General features: G+C 43.1%; 1 protein-coding gene across 1 annotated transcript in view; it reads right to left on the bottom strand.

Moving 5' to 3' along the window:
- The window catches only part of CRYBG1 (crystallin beta-gamma domain containing 1), a 45,841-nt gene extending 45,145 nt beyond the window's left edge, over window positions 1-696 (bottom strand). Inside the window, exon 1 of the mRNA XM_055809486.1 lies at window positions 626-696. The gene's annotated coding sequence lies outside the window, so the exon portion shown is untranslated. The remainder of the gene's footprint in view (window positions 1-625) is intronic.
- Window positions 697-12,524: the final 11,828 nt, after the last annotated feature.

Raw genomic sequence — 12,524 nt, 5'->3', positions numbered from 1 at the left:
CCGTGGATTACTCTTACCGAAGTTTTCCCTTACAACTTCTAATTAACATGGTAAACAGGAAACACGCAACAGCACTGCCGAGTATACATGCATATTTGCATTTTAATATATTAGCACTTTTCACATGCCGGTACGATGAATACTTGTTTTGAGATGTCCATTTCAAAACACCGCGAGTATTTCCTACTTCGGCGGACCTGACCTGCCGAGGGGAGCGGGTTCCCCGCGGCAGCACGGGGGCTGCTTCGGCGCGTTTTAAACATAGTTTATTCGCTGCACACGCCGCGACCGCCCGCCGGCGCCCGAGCGGCTCTCCCCGCGCCCCGCGGCGCTGCAGCACGCGCGCCCCCCGCGGCCGCCCCGGCCCTACCGCCGCCTCCTTCCCCGCGGGGAGCGCTACGGTATCACCCCGCCGCCCGCCGCCGCCCAGCCCCGCGCCGCCACGGCCCCCGCGTTACCGGGAGGGTGAAGCCCGCCGAGGCTGCCGCCGTCCTCCCCCGTCCCGGGACGGGATGAGCAGGAGGAAGGAGCCGCGGCGGACTTTACCCGCCCCCAGCCGCGCCGCATCCTCGCCCGGCTCCGCAGGTGCAGGCGCGGCAGCCTCGCCCCACGCCCCGCCACTCACCGCCCGGCCCGGCGCGGCTCGGCGGCCCCTGCGCGGAGCTGCCCCGCACGCCGCTACCCCGGCGCCAGCTGTCTGGGCGCTCCGCCTCGGCCCGCCCCCGCACCGCGCCTCCTCCCGCCCCCAGCCGCCGCTCTACCTGGCCGGGCCACCTCCCTCGGCCGCGAAGGGAGGGGCGGTGGCCTCGTACCGGCCCTCAGCGAGGGCGAAGGCCGAGGGGCAGCGGAAAGTGCGGTAAAGCGGGCGCCCTCGGCCACGGGCGAGGCCTTCAAAGGGGCGGCGGAGCGCGAGTGGGCGCCGCATCCCGTACGTGCCCCAGCGGCCCGCGCCGCGGCGGGTTCCTTGTTACCGAAGGCAAAGCGCCGCCCCGGGCGAACCCGACGGACTTTGACGTCGAGGGAGAAGTACCGCGGGCTGAACGCAGGCGGCTCACGCCGCCGCGGCGGCTGGCTGCAGCGAGGGCTGCCCGGCGCGAACCCGCGCCCGGACCCGGGGAGGGCCAGCGCTCTCCCTCCGCCCCGGCGAGGGGACGGGGCGGCGCGGGCCAGGGCCTCGTACGCCTCCGCCCGCTACGAGGGGCTGCGGGCGTACCCGCTGCCACGGGTGCGGCCTCGCCGCCGCCCGCGAGGAGGGGTGTGTGTGGGGGGGGGGCGGCGGCGGCCCGGTCTACCCCCGATCCCGGCCGCGCAGAGGTGCCGAGCCCTAGCAAGGCGCCGGGAGTAGGCGTCGCTCCCCCCAGCCCCGCGGCAGTACCTGCCCGGGTAGGCATGCTGGGGCCGGCACCGCCTGGCGGCTGGGGCCCTTGTGGCAGACCTCGGTTCAAAGCCCTGCGGGGCGATGAACCCGCATTTTCCACCGCGGAGCGCGGGGGCCGGCGGGCGCGGCTGCCTGCGCCTGCCGCCTCGGCCTGTGCCTGCCGCGCCGCCCGCGGGCCGGCCCCCGGCTGCAGGGGCCCCAGGTGGCGCCCCCCGCCTGCCCGCGGCCGGGGCGGCGTGAGAATGACTCCGCGGCCTAATGGTGCCGGCGCTCTCCCCGGGCGCTCAATTAGTATTTAATGCTTAATGGATGCTAAACTAGTCCTCTTCTAATTAACGCTTAATTACTTATATGAAGTGGAACAGCTTCAACAGGAAGGACTACGCAGGTCTCACTTCGGCGCTTCTGACGGCCGTGTGCGGGGGCGGGAGAGGCACCAGGTCAACCCGCCTGCAGCTAGCCAGGAGGCCTGGCCTGCAGCATGTCTGGCCCTCTAGCTATTGAAGAAAATTAAGAGTTTTTTTAATCCTCTCGCTTCCTCCTCCGGTGAAAAAGTGTTAAGTTAGTTATTTTTCCTTCAACAACAGACTAAACTTGGCTTCTGTTCTAAAACTCCCCCAAACGCAAGCTGTGAAATGGCCTTGGCTTCAGGCAAGCCCCACAGAGCCTGCTTAATGCTGGTGAAACGGTGTGCAGCAGCGAGGCTTGCCCAAACACATGAAAAATACAGAAAACCTGAACTGGGGAATATGTAGAGTTAGCTTATACTGCAACCAAAAACCCATGGGACCCCATGTCTTTCCCTACCTTGCTGACCTGTGTTGCTTATACAATGATAAGCCACTGTACCACCAACGAAGCCTGGTGGTTGCACATATAATATTTCCCCAGCAGCTTTCAAGCAGGCAAGTCTGTGATCGTGACCTTGAGCTTAAGTTCTTGGGTTGTTGGGGTGTTTTTTTTTTAAAGATAGTGAAATAATCTGCAAATGAGAACATCTGATGTCTGTGTTTTCCCTCCCTTCTACAACTTCTTTCAACCAGTAGAACCAAAACACTCAATTAAATAAAAAGCAACATTGAGGGCTCTGTTGAGTTCTAACTGTCTGAGCTGTATAAGTGCTTTAGTGATAACAAAAACAACTATAAATTTCCCTATCAGATGTGACAACCATGAGTAATGCAGCCCAATTACTATCTAATTTCTTTATTCTGTGTATGTATTGCCAGTACTAACTAATTATAAGGAGATAGTAGAGGAGACAGTAATGAACACTGCTATCTAAAAAAAAGGCAAAAATATGAAATTTTTAGGAACACTTAAAGCAAGCCAATAAGGAATGGGTGGCACTAATTTTTCTGAAAATTCATAATAACTACAAATGCGAGGAGGTTGTCTATATTGTTAATATTAAAACCTGGTGAAACACCAAAGTAGGGGAAATTTAATTTCATTATGGTGTCAACCTGCATATTAATATTTGGATGTAAAATAGTCGTCAGTCCTCTAAATTAGTTAGGATTACATTATCAACCTGACAGTCATTATACACTTGCAGTCAAGCTTTGGGTTTGCAAGATTACTCTTGAAAAAATTAGTTATTTGAACTGTGGATCTGGATTTCTGTCTTCCCAGCAACTGATTTTCATAAAGTCCATGGGAACTTAATTATCTTTGAGACGTCTCCCCCTTTCAAACATAAACTGTCCAACAAGTTCAAAAGGTGTTGGATGGAAGAGAGGAGGGACAGCCAGCCAGTCCAGTCACATAAGCCTTGTTTCTTCAGGGAACAAGGATAAAGATTTTTTCTTGATCTTGAAATAGCTGCCCTATGTAAACTGTTTTGAAGTAATTTCTTCATACAAAGTACCTTAATTATATACAGCTCTTTTCAAAACACATAAAAGGCCAGGTACTTGCCCTGAAGAGCTTGTATTTTAACTCAGATAAATGTAGGTGAGCCAGTATTGCCAGTGCAAGAGGGCACAGAGACTGAGCTTCTCAAGAGCCTTCAAAGTGGGGCCCAGCCTGACAGCACAGTACAGGAATGCTTGACTTCCAGAACAGAGCACTGAGATGTTTGATTTTCAGAAGGCACGAACTATCCTTACTCTGCAGATCAAGTTTCTTCAGTGTGTTTCTGCTCCAGCATTCCTACCCTTGAGATGTTAGCCATTTTAGAAATCCCTGATCAAAGGCATTGGCAACTGAAAAAAACCCCAGAGGACATGCCTATCCATTCCTTGGACAGCATGGAGGACATCCATTCAAGTACACTGCATGAATCTTTAAAGTGGTGTTCTAATCTGCAAGCAAAATGCCGCCTTCTTAACCAAGAAATGTAAATCCTGTTTGTATTTATATTCATACCTGTTTATGTTAGCATTAAAGTATTTCCTCTGTTTTTGGCTGGGTTTTTTTCTCATTAGCTAATGTAAGTTGCCACAGCCAAACCCCTAATTTAACAACGTAATTAAACGTGTCCTTTGCTGGTCTCCAGTGGAGAGAGAGCATAAGCTACTGTGATTTGTTGAATCAGAACTTCAGGCTGTGTCTCAAGGGATCAATTGGATGTTATTTTCTTAGATTAGTTCATCTGAGTCAGTTGAACATGACTGAAAACACTTCTTAAGAGCACACATTATAGAAAAAACTAGTATTTTTACTAGTCATTAGCAACTTTGTGGTAACTAATAGGTGGTAATATCTAGTGTGGACTGTAATTTAAACATTTACTTGCTAACATATGATCACCTTCGGAGGGGAAAAAAGCAAAAATATTTAGTCAAGGGTAAGTCTGAGCTTGTGTCGTTCACTAGAAGGTCATGAATAACTGGATTTCAAGTAACATGTAAACCTCTGAGACCCTTCTGTCTTAGAACAATGTAGGACCCTTCTCTCTTAGAACAATGTAGGACCCTTCTAAGCTCATGCTGGAACGCCAGTAACTTTGGGTATCTTTAAACGACAGTATTATTAATTCTCACAACCATGAGAAACAGAAAGCCTCAGAGTTCTAGCAGTCACATGATATCCAAAAAAAGTGCATTAGCCAAAAACATTTAAATAAATAAACTACTACTCTTCAGGCTGTAGCATTCTGCAGCGACTGAGACTCAAATACCCAACGCTAGTAGTGCCAGGCTTTGTTAGGCTGAAAATTCATTTGGAGTATTGCTGGCACAATGTGCTGTAAAAACATTAGTGGGAAAACCAGAAGGAAGGATGTACAAATCAAAGCTAAGAGAGAAAAGTCTGAGAAGCACAAGACCTGCTCAAGTCCCTTTTTCAAGTCCTACAGAGAGAAGATTTCATACCGCAGTCCTACAGGTGAGTGCCCTAACTACCGGCAGAGAGAGAGAGAGAAGGAATTTTAAACTGAAATAAAGGCTTGCTGCTTTTGCTTGCGTTCTTATTTAAAAAGCGTGGGGGAAATACTATACTTTACAAAACGTTTGACCTGAAACATTTTTTTTGTGTGTGTGTGTGATTCACTGAAGGGAAAAAAGCAGTTATATTTCAATTTAACCTAAACTATTTTCAAACTTAACCAGTTGCCTTGCCATCAGCCAACTAGATCTGAATTACTTCAATTCACTGTAATAATTTTTTCTTGTTTATGCTGACCCTTCACAAAGCCACAAAAGAGGAGTTACTATTATGAAAAGTATAACTTACGTTACGTTAACCCACACAGTCTTCTTCCAAATACCAAGAGTCTGGCATACGTGCATTAAATTCTTTTGGCATTTCTTTCAAACGTATCAGATTTCAGGTTGACAGTGGCACAGAAAGAAATACACTTTAAATTTAACAAGTCCACTCTGGCATGGAGTTTACTCCCTGCCCCGTCTAGCTATTCGCCTGTTACACTTACAGAGGACATAAACAGCAATAGCCGGATTTAAAACAATTTCAGCTTTACCTGAGCTCTGCATACAGGGAATGTAGTTATCTAGATTGGGGAACTTACCTGAATAACCAAGCAGCTATAAATGTGAGACTGTTGAGCAGACTGAAGTGAAACAAATAAATCTTCTTAATAGTAATATTTTTTCCACAAACTGTTTATATTTTCTATTTTCTACTAAGTCCAGATATTTTAGCAAAGCAGTTCATGTCTTCAAGAGAACAAGACCTATCTGTTTCCAATGTACTTTTTCACTGTTAAACTGAATTTTTAGTTCAAATGTGAACTGAAAATTGGCCATTTTGCAACAGCATATAGACTAACGAGAATACTGAGCCTGCATGTTTAACTGATTTTTCTTAAAGGAAATAATCAGTTCAAGAAGCATAGATGTAAGTATAAATCCCACAGTATTTCTTCAGTGCCAAACAGCGATTTAGATATTGGAAGTATATAAAAAAAAAAACCAAACAGCAAAACTGAAAGAAGCGAATAATGCAAAGGCAAATAAATAGAAATCTTTCAAAAAAGCTCAGGAAAGACAAAGAAGCATAAATAAAAGTCGAACAGATCCTTACATGAGTATTTAGGAAAGGAGGCTGATAAAAAAGAACAGGCATGTCAGAAAAGGCATGCCTGCTCCCATCTCCTCTTCCCCAGAGCTAGTTATTTCCATATACTAAAATCTTTACCCCCTCCCCTTCTGTCAACAGTAGCATCTGTCAGTTAAAGAGACACTCTATAAAACTAATGGAGATCAGTTGATTTTATGATTTTAAAAATTAAATGTGTATGAACCCAAAGATCTCTGGTGGGTTTCAAGAGGGAAAAAAAAGAGAGTGCTGTTTGCCTTACCATGATGATGATAATTCTTTTTGCTGTTTACAGAAGAATATACAAACTATGGTGTGTGAGATGCAGTCCTGTGTGTCATTAACCAAACCCTTTTTCTTAGCAGTCCTCCCACGCTTTAACCCCTTCTTTCTTCTGGAGGCACGCAGTTAAAAACAAGCAAAAAAAGGAAGCAGTATCTGACTTGAGCCTTTCCAACTGATAAAGTCATTTGGCAGACAAATTATAACTATGAAAGGGACTCAATTAGAGGATAGGAGAAAGAGCTGCAGAAGGGTGGCAGCAACTCCTTCAGTAAGCACCTCTACAGAAGCAGAGAACCTGTTGCAAGTAACTATGAAGTTAGTGTTGGGCAAATGCCTTAAGTGCATTAATTAACATGCAATACTAGAATGCAGATATGCAACAGCAGGAAAAAAATATACCACACACGTTGGTTCTCACAAACTTGATTACTGTTTTCTGATCCACATTTAAGATGGCTAAAGAAAAACAGTCACTTGTGCCTTTATTCAGTAAGAGGATGATTTATACAGCCATACTTGGTTCTTTGCCTTCCTGAGTCGGTATATTAAATCTGTGTTTTTCTAGTGACTCGTGGTAAAATGACACTAGAAAGGGACTTGAAAAGGCAGAAAAGAAGCAGCACCAAAGGTAGGAGCAGGTATTATTCAATACTGAAGAACTGAAAGAATATTTAAACTCTCCTGAACTTGGAAGACTTCCAGAAATAAAGTTATAAGCAAAAAATAGCATTAACATAAGTCATTGTACTTAACTCTTTGTGTTTCAATATAAGAAAAAGTGAGAAAGTTTGATAGGAGTTAGCCTCACATCTCTGTGTTTAGGATTTCAAGTCTTGCTGTTGGATCAGAGCTGTGTCATTAGATAATCTACTCGGTGCAAAGATCCAGCAAGACATCACCTCTTTTCAAGTAAAGGGTGAAAATAAACATGTATTTGCTGTGATGTCTTCTAAGAGACAGGAACTTGAAAGTACTTTTTCTCTTGAGCAATAGAGGATAAGTGACAAAAGCATTCTGGATGAGAAGAGAGGGGCTTCAAGTCTTTTAGGTCTCCCAAACCAGAAGCCACAACTATTAAATTTAACGTCTTTCCTTTTTTCAATTCTGAATGCAATTCAGAATGATAAAGAATCTGTTACATAAGTGGTTTTACATTTACTAGGTCTCCTTCTAGGTTGGTAGGTCCCTCTTCTATTTTGTAGGAGTGTAGAGTGTCCTGTCACTAACTCTTAAGTGGTGCATATTGGTAAGTATAGATTTAACATAAGTTGTCTAATTTAGATCTATAGCTCACTGTAACACTTCCCAGTTCCTTTTAGATTAAGTACTTATGTATAAGTACTGGAGATAGGAAAGAGTATTCTTTTGCTGCACATCTGAGCATGTCTGTAGGACAGATTAAGCTATAAACCTCTGGAAATCAGCTTGTTCTTAGGCACCATCAGTCTTGATCTCTTCCCCTTGCTTTCACACAAAACTGGTGGTGTCAATAGGAGCTCCACAGCCTTGAAAGTATATGACATTTGAAAACAACTTGCAGCATTTCAGAGCACATGCAAGAGTTTCATAAAAGCATCAGCAAATTCCCAGAGCAACCCAAAATCAGGTACTATGACAAAGACAGATGGTTTTCACCAATACTACTGAACTTACAGTCAAACAAAAACTGCTGGTTAGGTAGCCAAAAATGCACAAGTGACAACTCATTGTTTTCCATTCTGTATTGTTCTCATCTAAGAAAATGCATTTTAAGTAGCAATCTGAATTTATTTCTTTGCTAAGCACTTAGACACAGTAACACTGATACATATTCCCAGAAAAGAAATTACACACACTGAAAACACTTATGAAAGCAGACTGTAGAAACTGTATTAAAACCGTCAAACTCATTGTAACCCTTGGATCTCATTCCAGATACTCTAATCTGTCTCCTCAAGACTGTTTATATGTTTTTACATTAAATGATTATAGGACAAAAAGGAAATAATCCTAAGGAGCCACAAACATTACTAGCCTTTGCAAACATGGTACTGATGTGGCTACTCTGTGCTGGCTAACTGAGCTGGCTCCTGGGCTACCTTGGGCACCTCTAAATGATTCTACATGTGGCTCAAAAGCAAGGCAGGATTTCTAATACACTCCTGTGTCCAGTCTTCCCTGTTAGCTAGCTCTAAGTGCTTAGCTGACAAAGGATATAGATCGCCTCACTCTCTTCTTGCACTAGGTAGGAAACCTAGGTCCTTACCTGCAGTTTTAATTCAGTCTAGGGAAAATATGCCTAGGAGTTAAACTAACTGGAGTACTTGGTTTAGTCCTCCAGTGGCTCTAGCTCTAGATACCTAGAAGTAACTGATTATGTCATTTGAAATTTAGAAAACTGGGGTTCTTTTCATTGGGTAAAGTAGATAGTCTGATATGATGAATGGAAAACTAAAAGCCTTTTGCTAAAACTTTAACTAAAAGCCTTGAACATGCAGACTTTCTCCAGGTCAGGCACAGTAGAAGACTGCCTGTCACAGGCATACAGGGCAAAAGGCAGAAAGCCATCCTTCTGAGCATTGTGCTGCTAATGTGAGGCTGCAAAACTGCAAAAGAATAAAGACAAGGCGCAAATTGGACTGCTAATCTGACCAAAGCCAAAATGCATAAACAACAAAGTGAACTGCATGTTTGACACGGTTGCTTTGGGAAGTTGATGTGATGGTCCTGAAACAGGAAAAAATTACTATATGTTTACAACTCTGAAAACCATTTAGTAGATGAAAAATTGTAATATTTAATCAAAGCATATTTAAATATGAAATTAATGGAATCTCTCTTCTCCATGGAAGTTCTCATTAAATAGATAAAAATAGTGCAATGTAAATTCTATGACACATTATGCCAGGGTACCATCTGGTACCTTTAAACAAACAGAACCTTTCAACTGAAATGTGTCTCAAGTCACCCCCAGTATGAAGGCACCCAACATAGCACCTGCTTTGGAAAATTTGGGCTTGATAGTCTATGTGCTTCAAAGAGCCCTTCTGTAAAATGTATAAAGTGTTTATACCCCTTGATAACTTCTTTGATGTAAAGATTTTTCATCATGTACAGATGAAAAGTAAGGAACTATTATTACTAAAATACCTTATCCTGATTTTATAAAAATGGCTGGACATCTTGATTTTACATTTGAATTACCATGTTATAACTTAGCATTTATTCTAAATAACAGTGTTCACCTAAGGCTCCCAGAATTCCCTCAAACTAATTATTACAATAATTACTACAGAGAATTGCCTTATTATTAATTAGAATAAACTTTATAAAACCAGTACAGAGAAGATAGGAATGACTCAAGACCCACTAGTTCCCTGCAGTACAGCGGGCAAAAATTAAATCAAGTGGAACAGTCCTGCAAACTCTTTGCTCTTAATCCCACGATTACATCAGTGTCATCTAATACCATTAAGCAAGAGAAACTTCTAAGAGAAAATGTTTTAATGAAATGCATTTACATTCTTAGGTGTGTTTATTTTAGGCTCTGAACAGAACTAATTAGTATATAAAACATTAAAATAAACAATAGTGTCTGTCCAGAAAAGATATATGATTACTTCTGAATAAAAAGGGAGATGTGTGTTTTCCTGCTGTTACAGGTATATTATTACAGACATGTTGCATTATCCTACTGGGCACCCAGACTACTAAATATTAGCCACTAAAGAGATATAACTACAACAGCATTTGAATCTCACTACTATTACTAGTGGATAATTGGCTGAAAGTTCAGATTCTTACCTGGTATTCTTAAAAACAAATTTGGATCTTACCTCTAAAAATATATTTTGTTGATTAACAATGATGCAACAGGGAACTGGATCAAACTGGATGAAACTCTACTGTTCAGAGATACCAGTATTTCCAGGAAATGTCAAGAAATACACAGTATTATTGATTCTGCACTTGCATTTCTGAGTAAGACATTAGTTTGGTCATAGGCCAATCCAACATACTCTAGGATTGGCTTTGGTGTCTGTGGCTTAGAATAAGAGACATTACAAAAGTACTTTTAAAACTAACCCTTAAAAGCATCATGATTAAATACAGTTTTAACTACAATAGTTCTAGTGTTGGGCTCAAACTATTTTAGATCCTTTCTAAATAAAATATGCCAAAACTACTCCATTAGCAACTCTTGGGGACCACTTTGCATAAGTTTATTATTCGTCATTGCTTGAGAATATAGGAGGGAGCTGGCTGTCTACCATTAAAATGTGGTAGATGACAAGTGCTTCCTGTACATAGAAGGCAGGTATGTGTTTTCTCCTGTTCCTACTCTACCACTTCCCTCCCACATCTTGGCACCTGGTGGGAAGGAGGTGGGAAGACAAACCTCTCCTACTCGGCATCTTTTTCCTCTAGCTACCTATCTTTTTTGTCTGCAAGTGTCTCTGTCTTTTGTTTCTGCTGCAGCTTTTCAGCTTTCCCAGTCAGCGGTGTGATGAACCTGACAAGTCTCTTCAGTTTCCCAGCTGCGCACAAGGCCCTGAACAGCAGCCAGCAACAAGCAGGGTGAGCTTCTGTTTCACTGGGTGGCCACTTAGAAGAAAACCCTCACAAACATTCTTTTTCATGTTTGGAAAGTGGTTTTCTTTTTCAGGTCCAAGAGTCAGCAATTTATCTGATAAAAATTAAGTCTCACATGCCAAAGAAAAAACATACCCTCAGCATTCCCAGAAGCAAAACAATCATAACTCCCTGGAGAAGAGGGAAGGGGAATATCCAGCACTACCACTTCTAAAATCACATTTCTCTGGATGAAATACAAAAAAGTAAACAGATCTCAATGTTCTTTTTATCTAAATTCTTGTTGCTAAACATTATGGTGTAGTTTGTTCACATTTTTTCAGGCTTTTCAAAAGCTACACTTCTCAATCCCTATTTTCCTCCTAGACAATTACAATTACTCTCTTTTTTAGAAATATGCCCTAGAAATCAAACTGGTAAAAGGGAAAAAAAAAAAGGGGGGGGGCAAGAATTGGGGATCTGTAAAGATGGGAGAGGAGGCTGTATTTTTATTTGCATGTCATAAGGTTTCGTTTAGGGGAAATTACAGAGTCAAGTTCCATTATAAAGAAAGCAATGTTTGTAGAACAAAACACTATATTATATTTAAATCTTTAGAATTTAATTATCTAAACAACTTAGATATTGTTTGCATCCACAACAAACTCAAAACTTGTCTGTTGAAATGCTACCCACTGTGATTTTGAAAATTACAGAACAATGCTAGTCTGCAGGAATGGTAGATTTCTTTTAGAATGTCTAAATCTTACTCAAACAGTAGTTTAGGCAATTCTTCATTAAAGTGAGCCACTCTTTGCTTGTGCAGATCTTGAGCCACGGCAGATCGAGTGCTTGTTTTAAAGGGATAGGTGAAGGAGCATTCCAGCTTATTCACTGTAATTGAGTTCTCAAGAGAATAAAACCAGAAGGATGAAGCTTTTCATGACTATTCTTTGTGAACCCATTATTATACTGCAGCTGGAACTACAGAGCGATAGACTATATATAGATATATATATACATGCAATCCTAATTGTCATATGCATTACATAGCATATAAAGTGGCAAAAGTCTGGTCAGGAGGAATGAACTATTACTAAAAGCTTTGTGTCGTAACCTTCTCAGATCTGAGGGTGCACAGGTGTACTGTGCATATGCTGAGCCACCTGGTCACATAGCATGGCAAAATGGAAATGGAGTCACACCCAAGGAGAGAGTACAGCCAGCTGCCAAGGTCCTGAAAACCATTCCAACACATTGCACAAGCGTGGAAGTGGTACAAAAAAAAAGCGTGATGCAAAACAGGCTATAGCATTCTGCCGTGCAGATCACTGCGCAGTAGCCTAGCGTGGAGGCCAGAAACAAAGCCCTGATGATTCAAAGAGCAACTTCACAGGAGTGTACTCACCGAGGGAAAGAGAAGGGAGGAGTATGCCCTTTGGGAAGAAGGCAGTAAAGCGCCTGGTGTCATCCTCAGTGAGGTATATAGTAGCATGAGCAACACCAGTGAAATGTTGAAATGCTATGTAGCTATGTGTTTGGCATGATGATACACAGAGGTGGGGCAGATAAAGGATGGCCACTGATAACACTGGACAGCCTGGTGCACACTCCCATGTCACCATTACCAGACCCATTATGTACTGTCCATGCTTGACCATTGACAACAGAACTCTGTCCTGGTTTCAGCTGGGATAGAGTTGATTTTCTCCTTACTAGCTGGGGCAGTGCTCTGCTTTGGCTCTGACGTGAGAACAATGGTGACAGCACACCGATGGGTTTGGTTGCTGCTGGGTGATGTTTATAC

The sequence above is a fragment of the Falco peregrinus genome, chromosome 7, assembly GCF_023634155.1.
Source record: "Falco peregrinus isolate bFalPer1 chromosome 7, bFalPer1.pri, whole genome shotgun sequence".
NCBI lineage: Eukaryota > Metazoa > Chordata > Aves > Falconiformes > Falconidae > Falco > Falco peregrinus.
Note: the sequence above shows the minus strand (reverse complement) of the source record. Positions and strands in the feature narration are given on the sequence as shown.